Genomic DNA, 24,577 nt, shown 5'->3' with positions numbered 1-24,577 from the left:
AAGGTAAAAAAAATTAATGCTGTTCATCTGCCTGTTTAGTCACAGCCATAAATCTAACATCTAGGATAGCATATATAGGTGTTCACTAATATTTGTCAAATTAACTACTATCCTTCCGGTTATTTTGTATATATTTGCATGTATATTCAACATTTATGTGAACGTAGTGGGCCTACTATCCTATGACTTTTTGTTGTTACAACTCCATTTATCAGCTCTCTCCATCTAGCTGGTTTTTAAAAACATACTTTATTATGTATGCTTAAGGTATACAATATGATGTTATAAGATACACATACGTCCGGGAGCAGTGGCTTATGCCTGTAATCCCAGCACTTCGGGAGGCCGAGGCGGGTGGATCACCTGAGGTCAGGAGTTAGAGACCAGCTTGGCCAACATGTAGAAACCCCGTTTTCACTAAAAATACAAAATTAGCTGGGCCTGGTGGCCCATACCTGTAATCCCAGCTACTCGGGAGGCTGAGGCAGGAGAATTGCTTGCACCCAGGAGGTGAAGGTTGTGGTGAGCTGAGATCATGCCATTGCACTCCAGCCTGGCCAACAAGAGCGAAACTCCATCTCAAAACAAAACAAAACAAAACAAACAAACAAAAAGATACACATACGTATAACAAAATGGTTACTACAGTGAAACAAATTAACATATTCATGATCTCACACGGTTACATGGTTGCGCATTCCCTCCTCATTTCCCTCTGCCTCCAGCCAAGAGCAGTTATAGTCTACTAAGCAAAAATCCTGAAGACTATACACTATTATTATTAGTCCCCACATCGTACATTGTACATACAACTTGCTCATCCTACATATTTGCTACTTTAATCCTTTAACCTACTCCCCATTTCCTCCATTACTCTGGACGCTGGTAACCACTGTTACATATGCTACACTATATGCTAAATGTTATTCTAATTCTCTATCTGTAACTTAACCTTTTAAAAAAAGATTTCACGGCCGGGCGCGGTGGCTCAAGCCTGTAATCCCAGCACTTTGGGAGGCCTAGGCGGGCAGATCACGAGGTCAGGAGATCGAGACCATCCTGGCTAACACGGTGAAACCCTGTCTCTACTAAAAATACAAAAAAAAAAAAATTAGCCGGGCGTGGTGGCAGGCGCCTGTAGTCCCAGCTACTCGGGAGGCTGAGGCAGGAGAATGGCGTGAACCCGGGAGGCAGAGCTTGCAGTGAGCCGAGATCGCGCCACTGCACTCTAGCCTGGGGGACAGAGCAAGACTCTGTCTCAAAAATAAATAAATAAATAAATAAAAATAAAAAATAATAAAAAAATAAATAAAAAAAGATTTCACATATAAGTGAGATTATACAATATTTTCGTTTGTGTCTGATTTATTTCATTATTTAAAATGTTCCATTGTTTTCTATAGTATGAAAGAATCATTATTTATTTATTGTTCTCCTTTACATTGTGCCCAACTTTTTACTACTGTAATCAGTATTGCAATGATTACCTTTAGGCACTTATGTTTATGCACACAGGGAAATATTTTTGCAGAATAGATTTCTAGAGATGGAATTACTGAGCCAAGAAGAGTATATAAGCATTTAAAACTTAGTAGATAGTTCTATGTTGCCTGACATTAAAGTTTTTCCAGTATCTACTCTTCCAAATAGCACATAAAACTATCACTTATCCTAAAACTTTGGTAAACTTTGTAAAGTTCATGAATATGATGGATGAAAAAAATATATCTACAAAATTGTTGCTTTAATTTGCACTTCCTAGATTTCCAGTAAGCTTCGAACAACATCTTGTATGCTCTTTAGGCATATTTATTATGTGTCTCTATAAATTCCCAGTTAACAAAGTTTGGTTATCACTTTCTTATGGAGTCATAAATTTCTTTATATATTATGGATACTAACCTTTGCCTGTTATCCATGCTGGAAAAATGCTTTATGTTGTTCTGTTACTCACCTCTTACAGAAGATTCTAAGTTGTGTTTACTTACACATATGAATATAATTTTATGTCTACAGGGTTTTCTACCTTACAGAGTTGAACCTTTCTCTGTGCACAGTTCACAATAATATTACTTCTGGAGTGTTTCGTTGTGTGTTTATTTTACATTTAGCTCTTTGCTCCACCTCAAACTTATTTGTAGGTGTAGTATGAATTAAAAATCCATTTTTTCTAAATCAATATCTAAATATCTCAGCATCCGTTTCAAATATTTTATACTTCCTCATCTAATATTCATAAAAATTTTATAATATGCTAATTTTCCATTTTTTTCTTTACAAATCCCTTATTCTGTTTCATACGTTCATTTGTATACAAATACAGAAAGAATATTCGTTTTAAAGCATATGTTAATATGTACTGAGGAAAGCGCCCTGTGGTTATACTTCTTTCCAAATCTTTCTAGATTATTCTTACTCAGTCACCTTTTAAAATGTCTTGAAATTTTTTTATTAAAAAACTCTTTGGAGATTATATAGGATTTTGCCGAATTTACATATCTGAAATACTGACTGTTCCAATTCAGGTGAGGAAAATTCCCATAATTTATTCATTTCTTTCTTCATGTCTTAAAGTTATTTAGCTTTTTAAAATAGCAATAATAAAAATATTTAATCAAGCAGTTACTATGTGCTAAATGTCATTCTAAGCACTTTTTATATATTGTCTTTTTATCTTCCTACAAATCTATGAAATAAGTACTATTTTCATCCTTATTTACAGAAAACCACATGGTACAAAGAAATTAAATATTTTGCCCAAGGACTCACAGCTAGTAAAGGTTAAAGACTGGATTTGTAAAGATTATGTAATAATATAATTCATCCTTTTAATCATTATGCTTTTGCATAGATTATTTCCTAGTAGTTATGATTTTTACTGATTTTTTAGTTGGCATTTTTAAAAATTATTATTATTATACTATCCAGTTAGGCTATTGTTGTTACATACATTTATCTTACAACTTTAATAAGCACTGTTTACTCAATTTCCTAATTCTTATATAAATATATACTCAATGTCCTAATTTTTATATAAATATATCCTTCTACATTTTCTAATTCCTTAGATTTTTTTAGGAAGAATTAAACTAAAAAATAACAGTTTTGCCTCTTCCTTTCCAGTATTTAAAGTTTACAATTCATTTCTCTCTTCCATATTCTTTCTTTCTTTAAAAACATCAGCTTCTCAGCCAGGCACAGTGGCTCACGCCTGTAATCTCAGCACTTTGGGTGGCCGAGGCGGGAGGACTGCCTCAGCTCAAGAGTTCAAGACCAGCCTGGGCAACATGTTGAGACTTCATCTCTATATTTTAATACTTTTATGTAAAATTAAATTAAAATAAAAGCACCAGCCCCTCTCCTTCCATAAAAGGAAAAGAACACTCACAAAAAGAGTATTATTTAATTTACTTTAACAGAAATAATTTAATGATTCATCATTAAAGTGTAATGTTTGCTTTTGGATATTGGGGGTATCTTTAGTTATGATAAGGGCTCAGGAAGAGCTTTTATGATTAATATGTATTTCCTTTTGTGTAATAATTTTGACATTCTTTACTGTGTCATGTGGATAGTTTAATATTATTTCACACATTCAATGATCTTGTATTCTAGAAATATATTTTACTTAGTTATAATGTGTAATTCTTTTAATACACTGCTGCAGTATTTTATTTAGTATTCTGGCATCTATAATAGTAGGTGATATCAGTCTTTAGTTGTGCTATGTTTATCCAGACTTTGTATCAGGATTATGTAATGCACATGGACTATATTAGTCAGTTATCCATATTTTCCTATTGTCTTCTAAGTGTTTACAATTTAAATAACATTTATTTTTGATCTGACAGTTATGTGAAATTTATGAAGACCCGTCATTTATTTAGGAATTAGATATTTTACTAACTTCTTAATATCTTATGTTATTGTTCATCCACTATTATCTACCAACTCTTATTGGTCATGGTCATTTATATTTTCCTAGAAAGAATGTCCATTACATCTTGTTTTACAACTGTATTCATGTAAATACATACAGGCTATTATCTCATAATATTTTTAAATTTTGTTAAGTTTTGTCCTTTCCTCATCCTAATGTTTTTTGTGACTTGTCTCTCACATACTCTCATTATCTTAGATGAGATTTACAAAATCTTTCTTTATTGCAGTGTATTCTTTTTAAAAGTTGGAACCCTATTAGGCAAATCTAATATTTATTTTGCCTTCTATTTCATTAGTATCTATTTCATCTCCATTCACTTCTGTCTTTTATTCACTTAGAATTTTGTGTGTGTGTGACAAGGTCTCTCTCTGTTACCCAGGCTGGAATACAGTGATGTTATCATGGTTCACTGCATCCTTGAACTTCTGGTCTCCAGTGACCCTCCCACCTTAGCCTCCCAAAGGGCTAGGATTATAAGCATGAGCCACCAAGCCCAGTCAATTTTAGCTTCTTGAGTGAAATACTTAACTCATTTATTTTCAACTTATGCTTTTTAAAAACTAGATGTATTTAAAACTTTCTTTCCCTGGAAAGCCGTTAGTGTATAATTTATGGTTTTTTATATGTAACCATCATTACCATTCGTTTCTAAATAACCTAAAATTTTTATTGTTTTTCTTTCTAATTCAAAAGGCATGTATATAAAATAGGAAAAAATGAAAGAAGATAGAAAATTAGAGGAAGAAGCAGAGGAAGAGAAGAAAATGTCACAGAAAGTACCTAAGATGATGTTAGTACTTCTACTACCTTCTACCAAATGAAGTACTACTTTAGATAAAAGCTCCAAATAAATTTTGGCTTAGTTTAGGAAAGAACTTTGTAAAATTTAGAGTTGTCCAAAAAATTAAATGAACTGCCTCTTCATAAAGTGAGTCCCCCCTTATCAAGGTGTTCAAGCACAAGAATGGGTGATTCCATGATGAAAATATTGCAAAAGGAATTCAAACATGGAGTGGATAAATTACTTTTAAGATTTTTCTCACTGTTTGTATCCTGTCATATAATTTAGTCTATATAAAGTGTGACAAGTGTTGCCACAAAACTATTTTTAATTCAAGTAAACCCCCCACTGTAATAAACTCCATAAGAAATCAAGAATTACTGAAATATAATTGTGTTAAAAATTAATAGTTTGCTTAAAACCATATTCCTAATCTTCAGGAGTTGTAGAATAAACTGAGATGAGACAAGTTGTCTCTATAGTTTATTAAAAAGTCAATAGAAATAAGGAAAGAGAAGCATCATGACCCTTTTCTCCTCCTAGACGCTGGGTCTTTAGCATAGTGTTTTTCCTTACTACATCGTTTTGGACTTGGGATTAATGGCTGAGATGTTTGAGGTGCTGATGAAATCTGAAAGCATAGATATGGCTTAAAAACACAATACATAAATTGTAATCTACTAAGTTATAAACTAGATTAGAACCGTCAATTTTTGCCTTTACTTCTGTTACCAGACCCTCACTTGAGCCAGTGTAGTTTACCGTTAATCCATTCATGTGACTCACTAGTTTCTACTCTCAGGAATTAAACTGGCCACTTGGAAAACAGGTTAACTTGACTCTGAGTAGGATGTATGAAAGATTTGCAACATGAGACACTGATTATCTTGATTTAAAAAACACAGCCTCTATTTTGCATCTGTGTTGCTATCTTCTATTAGTCTGAATTTTAATGCTCTGACTTACTATGGCTTCCTGTGCTAGACTACTGCAAGAATCCTTATCTAGGGTTCTGAACCTAGAGAATGCTGCACTGATGTCAACTGAAACCCTTGATTCCCTTCTCTTCGGGAGAATCTTTTTTTTCCTTTTTCAACTTTTATTTTAGGTTCATGCACAGATTTGTTACATGGGTAAATTGCATGTAGCTAGGGTTTGGTGTACAGATGATTTTGTTACCCAGGTAATGAGCATAGTATCCTACAGGCAGTTTTTCAGCATTCACCTTCCTTCCACCCTCCACTCTCAAGTAAGCCCCAGTCTATTTTTCCTCTCTTTGTGTCCATGTGTACTCAATGTTTAGCTCCCACTTGTAAATGAGAACATGTGGTATTTGGTTTTCTCCTCATGCATTAATTTTCTAATCTCCAGCTGCACCCATGTTGTTCCAAAGGACAGGATTTAGTTCTTTTTCATGGCTACATAGTATTCCATGGTGTATATGTACCACATTTTCTTTATCCAGTCCACCATTGACGGTCATGTAAGTTGATTTCATGTCTTTGCTTTTGTGAATAGTGTTTCAATGAACATATAAATGCATGTGTCTTTTGGGTAGCACTATTTATATTCTTTTGGGTATACATCCAGTAATGGGATTGCTCAGTCAAATAGTAGTACTGTCTTATTTGAGAAATCTCTTCTGTCTTCCTACTCCTTCATCCCTGAACTAGCACACTTTATTGTTCTTACTTAGTATAATAAACATTATTTATTGTGTTAGAAGGCATGACAATTATATAAACTATCCTCACATAGATGTTATATTAAAGCCCTTTGTTTGGGTTTTAATGTTTAACCAATGGAATTTGAACACTATTTTGGATGAAGACCTTGATATTTACTAACTCTACAATAGCAAAGTGAATTGATTAGTCAATGTGTGAATGAATGTCTTTTTATTTTATTTATTTATTTATTTTTTTTTTGAGATGAAATTTCACTCTGTTGCCCAGGCTGGAGTACAGTGGCACCATCTTGACTCACTGCAACCCTTGCCTGCCAGGTTCAAGTGATTCTCCTACCTCAGCCTCCCATAGCATGCTACCATGTCCAGCTAATTTTTGGTTTTTTTGTTTTGTTTTGTTTTGTTTTTGGCAGAGATGGGGTTTCACCATGTTGACCAAGCCGATCTCAAACTCCTGACCTCAAGTGATCCATCAACCTCAGCCTCCCCAAATGTTCGGATTACAGGCATGAGCCACTGCACCCAGCTAGATGTGAATGAATGTCTTTTTAAAGAAAATTTTTATCCATAAACCAAGTTTCAAGATTGTCTGAATTGTTAAAACTACCCAGATAATAATCCAGCTACTTCACTTTTTGAAACTTTGCTTCTACTCTGAATGCAATCACAGAATCTACAGCCCCATGTGGCACTGCTTTGGTTGAGGGCAAAATAAAATGCCTGGTGTTATCCTGGTTGATAGTGCATTGATATATTTATTATGAAGATACATAATTTCAATGTGAAGAAAGGAGCAAAACTGAAAGGTCAGTGTAAGAAATACCGATGGGAACACTATGTCCCTGGTTCACTGGTGATTAATATGAAAGTTTCCATGTTTATCCCTCAAGAATCTTAGAGAACTCTGAAGACAAAATTTGTTTTTTATATGTCTTTATATCTCAAGCACTGAGTGCAGTGTTAGGTATGTAATAGACACTCAAATAGGTTTGCTGAAAGAAGGCACTTATGTTTTCTTTGATACTTTAAATATAATTATATTCCATCACCACCACTTCTAGGATTCTGTAAATTTCTTCATCAATTTAATATAGACTTGTTTAGCACCTACTCGGTTGCCAGACCCTGTTCTAGGCACTGAGGATACAGTGAACAAAACAAAATCCTTACTGTCATGGAGTTTATGTTTAAGCAGGGAAAGGAACAATAATCAAACAAACAGAAAACATAATACAATGTCAAGTAGTAATAAATACCATGCAGACAATTAAAGCTGCTGAGGGAATACAGAGTGATAAGTGGATGCTATTTTAAATAGGAAAGTGATGTTTGAGCAGGGATCTAAATGAAATGAGAGTAGGCCCTGTGAATATTTGAGTAGAGAGCATTGGAGCAGAAAGAACAACACATGCAGAGGCTTTGAGACGTGAGTGAGCATGGTGTGTTTGAGGGGTAGCAGGTGAAACAAAGTGAGCACAGAGAGTGGTGGAAATCAGGTAGATGGATGTCCAATTATGGACCAGGTTCTATATCACTGTTAGGACTTGAAATCTATTCTAAGGAAGTCATGGAAAGAGTTTTGAACCAGTAAGTTAAATGTGATTAATATATTTAAAAGATCACTCTGGTTGCTACGAGAATAAACCGGGTGGGTGTATGTGGGTAGTGGGAACAGAGAAGGAGAGTAAAACCAGTTAGGAAGCTATTGCAGTAGTCTAAAAGTGATGATGTTGGCGAGGACCAAAGAGTATAGAGGAGGTGGTGATGAAAGATTAGATTAAAAACATATTTTGCTGGGATAAAGATATACGAAAAAAATGAGAGGAGCAAAGGATGACTCTAAGGTTTGTGACATAAGTTATAAGATGAATCAGGGGGCCACTAACTGAAGTGGGGATGTGGCAGAGGAGTAGACTTGAAGAGGAAAACCATAAGTTCCGTTTTGGAAATACTATCCAAGTGAAAAACTTATGGAAGCACTTGGACAAATGGGTCTAGTGTACAAGAGTGAGGTCTAAAATAGGTCATCAGTTTATAATGTTTTAGTGGTGGCCCCGAAACCAGGTCAAGAAAGCATTTCAGAAATTATTTGTTCCAAAGGCTAAGAAGTTCAGCTAAAATGCACACTCAGAATTACCCATTGGATTTAGTAATGTGAGAAGTTGTTAGCGATCTTGGCAAGAGCTCCTTAGTTGGATATGGACAAAAGCCTGATGAAAGCAAGCTCAAGAGAAAATGAGAGGAATATGGAGAGAACAAACAGGCAATTCTTTTATTTCTCTCTTGTAAATAGGGAGCAAAGAAATGTATTCCTATTTTGACAATTTTGTCTATTTCTTTACTGTATGACTTTGCAGCAAACCTGAAAATTACATCTCTTCATTTTTTTAAATGTATTTATTTGTTTAAGATGACAGATAAATTTATATGTATTTATTATATACAATAAGGTGTTTTGAAGCATATATATATTGTGACATGGTTAAATCTAGCTAATTAACATATGCATTACCTTACAAAGTTATCATTTTTGTGGTGAGAACACTTATCATCCACTCTATCGGCGTTTTTAAGAATACAATATTTCATTGGTAACTATAATCACAAAGATGTACAATAAATCTCTTGTACTTATTCCTCCTGTCTAACTGTTATTTTGCATCCTGAATTTCAGCTTTTTTATTCATCTTTGTGACCAGTTTTTAATACTCAGTAGGTCCCAATGAATAAATAACCAAGTCAATGGAACATTGAATGACAATGTACTTTATTTGCAAAGAAAATGCTACAGAAGAAACTCTGGAATACTAGACTATAAGATGAAATAGAAAACTCCGACAGCTACACTACAGTTTTTATTATGGCTGACCCCATGGTAAATGTGATATAGTGAAAAGTAAATTGCTTGGAGGTAACATGATTTCAAGGATGGTGGGGTGTCACAGCGACAAGGCAGTGTTCAGAGATGAAAGCTTTTCATAATTTATTTTCTCCCTTCTGCCTTTGTGAAGAATTTTAGGAGTACTCTATGAAGTGGTCTGGAGATTAGAGAGGAAAGGAGAATGAGATAAGAAAACATGTATATCACATTGGGATTATGTCTCAAATAAACAATTTTTTTTAATTTATTTATATATTTTGAGACAGAGTCTCACTCTGTTGCCCAGGCTGAAGTGCAGTGGTGTGACTTCGGCTCACTGTAACCTCCACCTCCTGGGTGCAAGCAGTTCTCTGTCTCAGCCTCCCGAGTAGCTGGGATTACAGGTGCCCACCACCATGCCCAGCTAATTGTTGTATTTTTAGTAGAGATGGGGTTTCACCATCTTGGCCTGGCTGGTCTTGAACTCCTGACCTTGTGATCCACCCTCTTTGGCCTCCCAAAGTGCTGGGATTACAGTCATGAGCCACCGCACCAAGCCAAAACAGCTAATTTTTTAGAGCATTCTAAATGCCAGGCACTGTGCCAAGCCCTGGATAGAGCACTGACCAAGTCAACATGGCCCTCTCCTTACAGAGCAACCTTACAGTCCAGAGGGCAAATTCTTAAACCAGCAAACAGATGTGATTTTAAGTTCTGTGAAAGTAGAGCAGAGTTTTCTCAGAGCATATTTTTATGCGGGACGTAATACTCTAGGAAGCCAAGCAAAGCTTCTAGAGAAAATGATACTTAAACTGACTCTAGAAGGATGAGTAGAAACTAAGAAGATAGTATCTGTGACTCAAATATGGTCCAGTTGCCCATTAGTATTTATCATCTTTGAAGCCACTAGATTGTTTCTTTCATACGTTTCTCTAGTAAAGGATGTTTTTAAAATGTAGAGGGGAAAAATGAAGGTTTAATAATAACTCTATGCTTCTTGAAGAGATGCATTAATGCTTAAGGAAATGGAAAATGCATTATTTTAACATTACTGTGAAAACAGAAACTAAACTGTACTGTTTCTAATCTAACCGTGGGTAAATTTGTTTTTATCAGTTTACAGTGCTTGTGCTTTTTGTCTTCAATGAATACTTTTCCTTTTGTCATTCAAATAATGTAGTCACCTCCTTTTGAGTGATAATCATATGTAATTAATTTAACTGTTCATTTCCTGGTAAACTATTAATTGGATGTCTGTGAATCACATATCTATCTTTTGACTCCTCAAAAAAGTAAATACATGCTGGTTCTAAAGGACATGATTGCTTTACTGATTTTGATTGTCAATTGTTAGTTAAAAATATTGTTTTCAAAAATATACTAGTGCTTGATTATAAGGCAATATCTATTCAATATCTATTCATCTATTATTCTATTGAGATGAATTTCGAAGTCACAATAAAAATGCTATTATTTACTGCCATGGTGAATTTTTGCTAGAAATTCATCTTATTTATTTCCGTTTCTTTCGAATGAGGTTATGTGAGTTGGAGCCAAGTTTACAAAGATAGTAATTGGTGTAGCTGAGATCTGAACCTATGTCTTAATCTTTTGAATCTAAATCAATTTCTCATTCCGAAACCATAAAAATGAATTGTAACCTGGGCAGTATTGCCTAGCAGTTAGGATTCCAGTTTGTCAGACTGCTTTGGTTCAATTCCTGGCCAGACCACAAAATACTATGTAACTTTGGACTTTTTGCCTAAATTTCCTATGCCTTATATATAAAAAAGGAGAAAAACAATAATATTTAATTCATCATTTTTATGAGGATAAAATTTAAAAAATAAGTTAACATATGTAAAGCACTAAGAACAGTGCCAGCAAATACCAATAGCCCAATAAATTTGGGTTACTATTATAATTTGCTTATGTATAATATGTAATATATACATATATTACTACTTTACCTTTTATCTAATAGTGTCTCATATTGACTATTTGTTATCATTTCCATGCAACAAATTTTATACTGACCTTTTATTAAAATAACTAACTAAAATCAAGAGCACAAATCTTTTTATTATTATTGCCCTGTGAATTTCAATCTTGTCTTTTCTTTGGTCCTATGAGATATAAATTGGCATAGATTCACAAATTTTATATTAAGTACCAATATTTAAAATATTATTACATGCAAATGTTGTTATATATCTTAGCCACAATAAAGTATAGTAAAAATTTTAACCAAAAATGGTTTTGACTCATATATATTAAGTGTTCCTAAATGGAAATTATCAACCATTAAATAAAATCTAACAATGTGCCTAGATGTCTATGTAACATCAAACATCCATATGAATTCTAAAAATCTCAATCAAGTTTCTGTACTGTTAGTCATTAGTCAGGGTTCTCTAGGGGGACAGATCTAATAGGATAATATATATATGGGAGTTTATTAAGGAGCATTAACTCACGTGATCACAAGCTCCCACAATAGGCTATCTGCAAGCTGAGGAGCAAGGAAGCCAGTCCGAGTCCAAAAGCTGAAAAACTTGGGGTCCAATGTTTGAGGGAAGGAAGCATCCAGCATGGGAGAAAGATGCAGGCTGGGAGGCTCAGCCAGTCTAATCTCTCCATGTTCTCCCGCCTGCTTTTATTCTGGCCATGCTGGCAGCTGATCAGATTGTCCCCAGCCAGATTGAGGGTGGGTCTGCTTTTCCCAGTCCACTGACTCAAATGTTAATCTCCTTTGGCAGTACCCTCATAGACATACCCAAGAATAATACTTTGCATCCTTTAATCCAATCAAGTTGACACTCAGTATTAACCATTACAGTCAATATGATGCCACGTGTACAGATATTTGGAAATATCTCTGTAATAGTTTAAATTTCACAATCTGTGTCCAAATACGGGATCTTGATAGCCACCATGTATACTTTATTCAATTTACCAATTGTTATTATTTTTAATAGTTCAGTTGTGCTTGGCCCTCTGGAGCCACAAAGATCACTAAGAGTCTCTGTCCTCAAAGAATTTCCAATACAGCATAGAAGCAGAGGCACGCAAATATTTGTAACAAGTGTACAGCTAAAATAAAGCATATAAAGTATCAATATGTGTTTCCTATGCATTCTTTCTCACAATGCAACTGAAAAATAGCATCACGCAAATGGGAAATAGTATAAAAAAAAAAAAGAAAAAAAAAGAAAGAGGACATAGGATACAGGGAGACAGGTGTACAGCAGGAAGAGGGAGATGAAGGAAGATGAAAGGAATCCCTGGATTGGTGATGAAAGAAGGTCCCAGAATATAAGTTTTATAGTAGATGCAGAAACTGCCAGCCAGGATTGAAGTAGTCAAAGTTCTCCAAAGTGATTCCCACAGAAAACGAAATGGATCGAACGTCTGAAGTGCCTGAACCATGAGATTGATAAACAGAATACAGAGTTTGTAGTTACACTAGTGTTAAGTACACGAAATATTTTTAAAAAAACAGGAAAACAAACAAAAGGCAATTATTAACTCCAGGAAAAGCAAATGGTTTACAGGAGAAAAAATAAATAAATATGGTATACCCTGTGGCCAGTTGTGAATAACATTTTCATAATCATCATAATAAAATTATTAAATACAAATTTTTATGAGGAGAATGGAAAGGATGCTATGTGTGTCAACGATAATAAGAGAAAACATACATATTCTCAACTTCTATAGTAGGAAGTCAATAAATAAAGAGTAAACCAGGAAATAAAGAAGTAGTAACATAAACTAAAAGAATAAAATAGAAAAGAAGATGCTTAATAGTAAATGTAGTGTATATTTGTGTAAATTATTTAAAAAACTGACAAAAGCAAAAATATTCTATTGGTCTACATACAGAAGTGATTATATACATGTATGTAAAAACATATAAAGTCAACCAGAAGAAAAAGCATCAAATTCATGGTTGCTTGCATTGAGGGCAAAAAGGAAGAAATGGTGTGGATGATGGTTTAAAAGAACTTGGCTCCATGTGTAATTTCTTATTTCTATTTTTGAAAAGATTGGAAACTGGTATGATAAATAGATACTAATTTTGTGTGGTGGGCATAGGAGTGTTTTATTGTTCTTTGAACTTTTTATTTATTTCCCAAAGTAAAATATTTTTTTAAATGAGATAGCTCTATAACCGGGGCTTATAACTAGAATTTTGGTGAATGAGAAATAAACACAAGGATTTTGGTATATGTGGACCTGGGCAATAATAGTGCATCAATAGTGGAGGAGATACAAATGAAGACGGTAGGTTGGATTATTTTGTTGAGTCTACAGTACGCTATAAACTTACATGCTTTAAAGCTCTTCCCTGACTCTGGTCAGGCGCAGTGGCTCACGCCTGTAATCCCAGCATTTTGGGAGGCCGAGGTGGGCGGATCACCTGAGGTCAGGAGTTTGAGACCAGCCTGACTCACATGGAGAAACCCCATCTCTACTAAAAATACAAAAAAAGTGGCTGGGGGTGGTAGCACATGCCTGTAATCCCAGCCATTCAGGAGGCTGAGGCAAGAGAATTGTTTGAACCCAGAAGGTGGAGGTTGCGGTGAGCTGAGATCGTGCCATTACGCTCCAGCCTGGGCAACAAGAGAAAAACTCCATCTAAAAAAGAAGAAGAAGAAAAGACAAAGAAAAAATAAAGAAAAGAAAAAGAAAAAACAGAAAAAAAAGCTCTTCCCTGACTCAGTGTCTTTGTATATGTTAAAATTTATACCCTCCATTGACTCCACCCCTGAAGACACACCACACTTCACACAACTAACTCTTACTCATCTTTCAGATTCCAATTTAAATACCACATTGGCTACATCACTCCTGACCCCCAACAAGTCCCATCAAATTAGTAACTGCAATTCATTAGGGCTCATTTGTTTGCTGCCTTTCTCCCTCACCAGTGTCTATATTCCACCAGAGATTTTTTTCCGGTTACTCAAATCAAAATTCTTGAAGTCATGCTTGCCTGCTCTCTTTCTCTCAGTTCCCATGTCCAATTATCAGCAAATTCTATTGGCTCTATCTTGAAAATGTATCATGAATCTGCTCCCCTTTTCTCCATTTTTAGCACTCTGAAGGTAGTTCAAGCCATCAGCTCTGTCCGATTACTGCCTCGTTACTCCTACAGACCTTCTTTTACCAAGTAGCCAGAATGATCCTCCAGCAATCAAAAATCAAAAATGTTCCTCTTCACTTTCCATATCTCACAGAAGGAAGAATAGCGCTCATGCAAACGGACTCTGATACCTCTCATTCTCCTCTCCTAATCCTGCACCTTTGTTCATTCTTTTCTCACCAGCCTCCACCATGCAGCATTCCAGGCTTGTGCTGGCACTTGGCCAAGACATTTGGTGTCCATACTGTCTGCAGCCCCTCTTCTTGAAGATGATCACTTTCACAGTGCTCACCCCCTCACTTCTTCTTTCTTTCTTCCCCCCACCCCCCCAACCCCCACCCCAAACAGAGTCTTACTCTGTCGCCCAGGCTGGAGTGCAGTGGCGTGATCTCAGCTCGCTACAACCTCCGCCTCCTGGGTTCAAGTGATTCTCCTGCCTCAGCTTCCCAAGTAGCAGGGATTACAGGCATGAGCCACCACACCCAGCTGATTTTTTGTATTTTTAGTAGAGATGGGTTTCACCATCTTGGCAAGGCTCGTCTCGAACTCCTGACCTCAGGTGATCCGCCCACCTCGGCCACCCAAAGTGCCGGGATTGCAGGCATGAGCCACTGTGCCGGGCCCTCACTTCTTTCAGTATTCATGTTTCTGACACTATTCCCACAGTCCCTTCATCCTGCTTTATATGTCTTTGAAGTTCTCTTTACTACATAGCACATTTCATAATTGGTCATTAATCCCTCCCTTGTTGGTCTTTGCTAATTGGAATGCATCCACTCCATGGGAGCAAAGTCTTATTTTTTCCCCTGCTATACTCCCAGTGCTTAGAACAAAACCTGGCTCTTAGTATACACTTAGTAAATAGATGTTGAAATGCCCTTTTTAATTGAATGAGGAAAACATCTTGTTTAGTTTAAGTAGAATTTAGGCCTCTCATTCAGAAGAGTACTTGGAACATAGTAGATCCTCAATAAATACCTTTGAATGAATCAAGGGATGAAGCCAATATCTAAGTAAGACATGAATGAGAAAGAGAGCTTTTCTCTCCATTGGGATTAACTGCCAATGATGGTCAATTATTCTAATAGTGAAAAATAGAGGAAGGCTACAAGAATGGTGCAGAGGAAGCTAGGCAGCATTAAAGAACAAATGTAAAGAAATGAAATTATCTAGGAAGAGGAAAAGTATGCAGAGAATTTAGGAAATGTGCTGGCATTTATCGTTACAACTATCCTCACTGTCTTCCAAACACAGCAGTAGACCCATACAAATGTATATTATTCTCCTAAATTCTCACAGCTCTTTGTAAGATAGATGGGATGGTCCCCATTTTGCAGAGGAAAAAACAAATTCAGGCAAGTTAACTAATTAAAGTAAGGTCACAAATCTAACAATCAAAATCTATCTGACTGGAAAGTTGTTTAAAACCCAGCCTTGTTTTTTCTCTATACACAAACTTTACTCTTAAAGTTATTTTAATCCCCCACAATATTTTACACTAAATAAGCATATGCTAAACATTTGTTGAATGAATAAAAGATCTCTTCACAAAAAATGTTTTAAGGGTAGATATAAACCCAATAAGAAAAAAATATATATTTAGGTTGATGGTGATTTTTAGTTTTTATTCCTTCAAAATCACAATATATTTGGTAGAAAAATAAGAAAATAGTACTTGCCAAAAGATTAATTGAGAATATGGTCTAATCATCCTCCAGAGCATTAAGCCAACCTAAACAGAAAGGTAATTTCAGCTTTGAAGAGTTGTTCTTGTGCATGCAGAATTATAAATGGCCTAATTTTCCTTATATCTCCATAATTAACAGAATAATTATTGATCAGCACAAAGCACAAAGTCTCTGGAGACATGATTTGTGTGAGCGCTTAGCTTTTTGAAAGCGTAAATCACTGTAGTCAGTATTAAAAAATGAATTGATAGTAAATGTGGTATAATTAATCCACCTATTCTATTTGCACATGAACATCTTTTCATGCTAAATATCTCATTCGTTTAGGAGAGAATACAAATGTATTACAATGACAGAATAAAAAATAAATTAGAACTTTTATTTTCCCCGCAATACCCCTTGTTTTTAATTTACTCAGACTTCTCATATATTGTGCAAGTTTCAAATGTTTCTCAACTTTTATCTGCAAATTATAGGTGCAAGGAGGAATCTGCGTAGAGCATTCAAGTAATCCTCTGAATCCCCTAGAATGCACATGTGCTAATGCTAAGCTGTTTGCCCTCTTGCTTCTCCAGCCTCCTCGGCTCTGTTCTGTATCACAGTGGATCATTACCCGTAGGCCTAATATCTCAGGCCCTGCAACAGCAGGTTTCCTGCTAGATTTGGTCAATGGGAGGTACTGGTAGGAAGAAAGAAGAAAGAAGCTAGGATATATCTCCCCATCCCTCTCTGCCCAAGTGGCCTCAGGTGTGAAGCAGCACTTGCCACACCTTTGTGCCTCCAGCTACCCACAGACAGACCTGCCAGGTGACCTTGGCCCTTGAGCTCTGATAGCACTACTAGCCTTTGCCCTGCAGCCCAGGGGCAGTAGTGACTTCTTGCTGTTGCTAATCTCAGTTTTCTCACTATTTCCTATTGTCTTCACAGCAATTCCATTTCCTCAGTAATCAATTCCTATATTAAACTTCCTCTGTTTTGAATATTTAAAGCAGTTTGGGTTTTCCTAATTGGACCTAACTGACACAATATACTTTCTGATTGGAATCTAGCTTGCCTTGTTTACTGCTACATCCTAGTACCTAGGAGAATGCCAAGTGCACATTAAGTAATCAATGAAACTGTGCTGAATGAGTGAATGGGAAATATGTCCTTTATTTATTCCAATAGCCTCAGACTTCATTAAGCATCAGAACTACCTGGAGGGTTTGTTATGACAAATTACTACCCCTCCACATACCCCTTCCCCAAGTTTCTGATTTACTAGGTCAGTGATAAAGCCCCCAAATTTGCATTTCTAACAAGTTTTCAGTTAATGCTTATGTGGCTAGTATAGGAACAACACTGAGAATCAGTTTTAGACCATTACCTGTCCCGCAAATCATCCAATCCAAATATCGACAATGGAGTAAACATCTACACCAATGAGCATAACACTTTATACTTGAAATAGGTAAGGTGGCCGGGCGCGGTGGCTCACGCTTGTAATCCCAGCACTTTGGGAGGCCGAGGCGGGCGGATCACGAGGTCAGGAGATCGAGACCACGGTGAAACCCCGTCTCTCTAAAAAACACAAAAAAAAATTAGCCGGGCGCGGTGGCGGGCGCCTGTAGTCCCAGCTACTCGGAGAGGCTGAGGCAGGAGAATGGCGTGAACCCGGGAGGCGGAGCTTGCAGTGAGCCGAGATTGCGCCACTGCACTCCAGCCTGGGCGACAGAGCGAGACTCCGTCTCAAAAAAAAAAAAAAAAAAGAAATAGGTAAGGTGATCTTGCACCCATCTTCAATTAGTATAATCATGCTAAATATTTACCATGAAAAGAAACACATTCTAATACCTTCTTAAGCATTTTCCAGGAATGATTACTTGTCATTTAAGTCCTTTTTAAGAACTTTAAAAATATTTTTTTAACCTGCTCTTTTGTTTTTGGTCATATTCTGAAAAAGGAATGGTGAGCTGTCATAAAATACATTATTTAGTTGAAGATTTATGTTCTTTTATTCTCTACAAAGGGCACCAGAAAAGGAAGTTCTTCTTTTTTTTTTTTTTTTTTTCTTGAGATGGAGTCTAGCTCTGTCACCCACGCTGGAGTGCAATGGTGCAATCCTGGCTCACTGCAACCTCCACCTCCTGGATTCAAGCAATTCTCCTTCCTCAGCCTCCTGAGTAGCTGGGATTACAGGTGTGCACCACCACGCCCAGCTAATTTTTTGTATTTTAGTAGAGATGGGGTTTCACCATGTTGGTCAAGATAATCTGGATTTCTTGACCTCGTGATCCACCCACCTCAGCCTCTCAACGTGCTGGGATTACAGGCCTGAGTCCCCGCACCTTGCCAGAAAAGGAAGTTCTGTAAAATAATATTCAGAAATTCATCAGTTCTCAGTTAAAGCAAATATCACCAATAAAGAAGACTGTTTGTGCCTCACACATTAGTATAATTTGATCAGCCAACTGTTTTGTCATGTGACAAATAATCTCAAATTAATAAAGATGGAGCATAGTGTATATCCAGTACTAGGCTCCATGAGGAGGGTGTGATTAGGTTAATGTTGGTCTCCACACTCAACTGTAAGCTCCGTAACAATGGAGTCCATATCTGTGTTGTTCTACAGTATATCCCCAAGACCCAGGACAGTGGCTGGGATGGGCAAGCATTCAATCGTCATTGAATTGAAAAGTTGAATTGAAAAACAATGAATGAATCAATTACTGAATCATTAAGGACTGACTTGTTTTTTGTTATAGATTATTTTTAAAACAATTTTGTTCTCATTCATTTCTCATAGTTCATATATTTCTTTCTTCCCACAATGTCACTTGTTTTTAGGAAAATCTTTATCTATAGCAAGGATGCAGTAAGTTGACAGGGCTTTAACAAGCGTTGTGATAACATAAAGCTATTAAAGGAGGCTATATCTCTGAGAGCTTGTGAAAGAGCACAATTGTATCATTCCCCAGACTAGATTAAGATAAAATCTAGGAGTTATCTTTGATTTCTCTCCCTCACCCTCTACAATCCATTAGAAAGCCCTATGGGTCCTGTTTTTAAAATTTGGCTTAAATATGATTATTTCTCAGTATCTACACTGAGCCCACCTTAGCTCAAGCCACTGTCTTCTCTGACCTAGGCTTCAGTGTGTAGTTCCTGCTTCCACTTTTGCACACTTGCAGTTTTTTCTTCACTTGGTAGGAAAGGTGATCTAAAAAAAAAAAAGAAACAAAAGAAGGAAACTGGATCACTGGATCATGTCACTTTAGAAGCCTCCTCCTCACAGACCACTTCTCTGTCACTTAGTTCAAGTTCCTAGAATTCACCAAGAGAAATTCAACCACAGTGCCTACCTTTGCACTTATTTTCTTTGCCTGGAATAATCTTTCCCAAAATCCTGTCTTTTTTTTTTTTTTTTTTGGCTCTTTACCCACACACTATTTAGGTCTCTGTTCAAAGTTTACCTCTGCAAAAGGTCTTCTCCAGCACCTCATCTTTTATATATATATATATATATATATTTTTTTTTTTTTTTTTTTTTTTTTTTTTGAGACAGAATCTCCCTCTGTCGCCCAGGCTGGAGTGCAGTGACGCCATCTCAGCTCACTGCAAGCTCCGCCTCCCGGGTTCATGCCATTCTCCTGCCTCAGCCTCCCAAGTAGCTGGGACTACAGGCGCCCACCACCACACCCGGCTAATTTTATGTATTTTTAGTAGAGATGGGGTTTCACCGTGTTAGCCAGGACGGTCTCCATTTCCTGACCTCATGATCTGCCCCCCTCGGCCTCCCAAAGTGCTGGGATTACAGGCCTGAGCCACCGCACCCAGCAGCACTTTATCTTTAAAATCCATTTTTCTTGTGTTTTCTTTCTTTTTCCACATGTTGTAACAGCACCGTTTCTAAAATGATGTTCCCTTCTCTCTTCCAAGTCACTCCGTATTTCTCACATAGATTACTTGATGTGAAATTACACATCTACTTATTGGTGTATTTGTTTATGGTTTATATCCACAGCAGAAAGCAAACGCCACAAGGACACAGCCTATGTCTATCTTTTTTACTGCTGTCTCTTGGGGTTTGTTTTTTTGTTTTGTTTTGTTTTTTCTTTCCAAGACAGAGTCTTGCTCTGTCACCCAGGCTGGCGTGCTGTGGCGTGAACTCGGCTCACTGCAACTTCCACCTCCTGGGTTCAAGCAATTCTCCTGCGTCCGCCTCCTGAGTAGTTGGGATTACAGGCACGTGCCACCACACCTGGCTATTTTTTTTGTATTTTTAGTAGAGACGAGGTTTCACCATGTTAGTCAGACTGGTCTCGAACTTCTGACCTCAAATGATCTGCCCACCTTGGCCTCCCAAAGCGCTGGGATTACAGGCGTGAGCCACTGTGCCCAACCTCTCCTGGGGTCTTAAAAAGCACCTAGCAAAGGATACTTTCTCTATAAGTATCTGTTAAATAAATAAAACATCAAGCACAAACTAGGCTTCAATCCAACTTGACAGTAGAAGAAATTTGCTTTACCCACTTTCCCTCCAGGCCCTAAATCCCCCCTCAGTGGATTCTTGCCCACTCCCGCACATACACACTGCCTACGCACTCAGTGAATTCGTGTGCTGCCATGTTTCCTCCATTACCATGAAAGAATGCTGTCCTATCATGCATTCACAGTGTGACATAAATGACTGAAAGTAACTTCAATAGTCATGGTTTCCAGGCTTATCACATTTTAACAATAATCTGAAACTAAGAAAACTAAACTTAAAATTCAGCACTTTATCACTATAGCATTATTTGTAGTTGCCAAATAGTGGAAACAATGTAAATGCTCATATGTAGTAGATAGGTTGAATGAACTATGGTTCATACACCATATGAGGTCATGAGTACTATGCAGTTACTTTTTTAAAAGGGGAAGAATAGGAAAAGCACGGTGGCTCACGCCTATAATTCCAGCACTTTGGGAGGCTGAGGTAGGAGGGCTGTTTTAGCCCAAGAGTTTGAGACCAGCCTGGGCAACACAGTGAGGCCTTGTTTCTATGAAAAATTTAAAAATTAGCTGGGTGTAGTGGTGTGTGTGCCTGTAGATCCAGCCACTTGGGAGCCGAGGTAGAAGGATCACTTGAGCCTGGGAGGTCAAGGCTGTAGTGAGCTGAGATCAGACCTCTGCACTCCATCCTGAGTGACAGAACAAGACTCTGTCTCAATAAATAAACAAATAAATAGATTAATAAATAAATAAAATAAAAACGGGGAGACTGAGGAAAAGCTATGAGGAAAATTTCTGTGAGGAATATCTATGTGAACTGACTTGAAGTGGTTTCTAGTGTATATTGTTTAAAAATTAAATAAAAAGTACAAGAAAGCATGCATAATCTTCTACTTATTATTATTATTTTATTTTTATTTCTTGAGACAAGATCTTGCTCTGTCACACAGGCTGGAATTCAGTGGCACCATCTCAGCTCACTGCAGCCTTGACCTCATGAGCTCAAGCAATCCTCCCACCTCAGCTTCCCAAGCACCTGGGACTGCAGGCATGCGCTACCACACCCAGCTAATTTTTTTTTTTTTTTTTTTTGAGACGGAGGAGTCTCGCTCTATCGCCCAGGCTGGAGTGCTGTGGCGCGATCTCGGCTCACTGCAAGCTCCGCCTCCCGGGTTCACGCCATTCTCCTGCCTCAGCCTCCGGAGTAGCTGGGACTACAGGCGCCCGCCACCGCGCCTGGCTAGTTTTTTGTATTATTAGTAGAGACAGGGTTTCACCGTGGTCTCGATCTCCTGACCTCGTGATCCACCCGCCTCGGCCTCCCAAAGTGCTGGGATTACAGGCGTGAGCCACCGCGCCCGGCCCACCCAGCTAATTTTTTAAGTGTCTTGTAAAGATGAGGTCTCACTATGTTGCTCAGGCTGGTCTCCTACTCCTAGGTTCAGGCAATCTTCTTGCCTCAGCCTCCCAAAGTTTTGGAATTACAGGAATGAGCCACCATGCCCAGCCTCTACCTTTTGTGTAAGGAAGAAGGAAGAATTTTAAAATACTCATGTTGTCTGTTTATTTTTGCAAACAAACATAAATAGGCAGAAAGGATAAACCAGAAACTAACAAAACTGATTTCTTACATGGGGTAGTTGGGAATGAGATGAAAGCAACAGCAGAAGGAGCAACACTTTTCTGAGTGAGAACTTTGTTTTTACATAGTTTTGAATTATTGAACTATTTTGATGTTTTACATATTTGAAATTTAAAATTAGATAAACGAGGATGGGAAGACAAAGTCAAACTATATACAAACAGAAAAAAGACCCTAACTATATTATAAAGAAATAATATCTCTCTCCGGTCCGTGCCAAAAAGGGCCGCCGCCACACGCAGCCTATTCACCGCACTAACTGTGTCCGATGTGTGCCCAAGGACAAGGCCATTAAGAAATTCGTCATTCGAAACATAGTGGAGGCTGCAGCAGTCAGGGACATTTCTGAAGCAATCGTCTTCGATGCCTGTGTGCTTCCCAAGCTGTATGTCTGTATGTGAAGCTACATTACTGTGTGAGTTGTGCAGTTCACAGCAAAATAGTCAGGAATCGATCTCGTGAAGCCCGCAAGGACCGAACACCTCCACCCCAATTTAGACCTGCGGGTGCTGCCCCACATCCCCCACCAAAGCCCATGTAAGGAGGTGAGTTCTTAAAGACTGAAGACAGACTATTCTCTGGAGAAAAATAAAATGGAAATTGTACTTAAAAAAAAAAGAAAAAAAAAGAAACAATATAACCACTTTGAAGGAGAGAGGGAAAAAAAACAAGTAGCTTTTGAACATAGTACTTTAATTATAAATCATTTTAAAAGCAAAGGAAATTTCCAACAAATCTTGAACTCTACCTAGAAAGTTTGTTTCTTGCTTCCAGAGCAGTGTGGACATAGTGATTCTGAAACTATGTTGTGTGTATCATAGAATTGACCAAATGAGTATGTTAATATCCTTGGGAGATAGAGTTCTTACTGTGAGAGAAGAAAAATACAAACACATAATGGTAGAAAATAAGAAAGAACCCTTTGCTGCTAATTTGGAATTAGAATTGCCATTAACTTATGATTTTATACATACACATGCTCATATACACACATATATTTATATGGTGTTCCAAAAATCTTAAGGATTACATACAAAGACACACAGACACAAACACACACACACAAATACACATATGTAGACAGAGTGACTTGGAGGAGGGAAAGGAACATTATTTTAGATATTTTATATATGCACATACACATACATTTATGGTTCATAAGCAATGCCTTTTTTTTCCAATTCTGTCTACTGAAAAGACCTAGAAGAAATGGTACCTTGGTAGCAATGAAAACATCCAGGGCTCATATCTTGGCTTATAAATACCATTTTTCACTAGAAAAAGTCAAACTTCTTTGAAAAATGGTTGATTTCACGCTGGGGCAGGAAAAGTACAAGATTAACCTTAAAAAATCTTGTTATACGAAAATGTGAGGAAGTACTCTAAAGAAAGACAGGGACATGTAATCTCAAAGGGACATAAGGGTCCACTGAAAAAGGATCTCACTGAACAAATCTGGGACAATTTCACATCAAAATAATAACAATAACAGATTGTAAGACATCAAATAAGGTGAATTATGTTAGTTCATACTGACAGTATATTAGGGAAAAGGAAAAGCTCTTCCTTACAATAGAATGCCAAATAATAAGTGTAGAAAGAATAGGAGAATTTTTAAAATCACCGTCGTATGACCATCAGGCAAGAATTATCAATGAACTGTAAAACAACGCATAACATGCAATTTATGGTGCTGGATTGGATGCTGAGCTGGAGAGAAGAAATTGTTAAAAGGACATTTTAGATGCTGGGCACAGTGGCTCATGCCTGTAATCCCAGCACTTTGGGAAGCTGAGGTGCCTGGATCATGAGGTCAGGAGTTCGAGACCAGCCTGACTAAGATGGTGAAACCCCGTCTCTACTAAAAATACAAAAATTGGCCCCACGTGGTGGGGTACACCTGTGATCCCAGCTACTCAGGAGGCTGAGGCAGGAGAATCGCTTGAACCCAGGAGGCGGAGGTTGCAGTGAGCCAAGATTGCACCATTGCACTCCAGCCTGGGTGACAGAGTGAGACTCCATCTCAAAAAAAAAAAAGAAAAAAAGAAAAAGGACATTTTGGGAGCAGGTAGCAAAATTTAAATTTGAAAAGCATATTAAATAATACTATTTTGTCCGTGATAAATATCTTAAGGGTAACCATAATTTTGTGGTTATATAAGAGAATATCCTTTTTCTGAAAAGATTCTAGCTAAAATAAATGTTTGTGATGTGGACAAAGCATCTAAAATTGTTCTGGTTAAAAAAAAAACAAAAAAACCCTAGATAGATAGATGTGGCAAAATGTTAGTAACTACTGAATCTGAGCGAAGGGTATACAAAATTTTTTTTAATACAGTTCTTGCAACTCTTCT

General features: G+C 37.1%; 1 pseudogene; it reads left to right on the top strand.

Moving 5' to 3' along the window:
- Window positions 1–22,354: 22,354 nt before the first annotated feature.
- LOC129485759 (small ribosomal subunit protein eS26-like) lies at window positions 22,355–22,852 on the top strand (annotated as a pseudogene).
- The last annotated feature ends 1,725 nt before the right edge of the window (window positions 22,853–24,577 follow it).

The sequence above is a fragment of the Symphalangus syndactylus genome, chromosome 7 (genome assembly GCF_028878055.3).
Source record: "Symphalangus syndactylus isolate Jambi chromosome 7, NHGRI_mSymSyn1-v2.1_pri, whole genome shotgun sequence".
Lineage (NCBI taxonomy): Eukaryota > Metazoa > Chordata > Mammalia > Primates > Hylobatidae > Symphalangus > Symphalangus syndactylus.
This window is presented reverse-complemented; position numbering and strand designations above follow the sequence as displayed.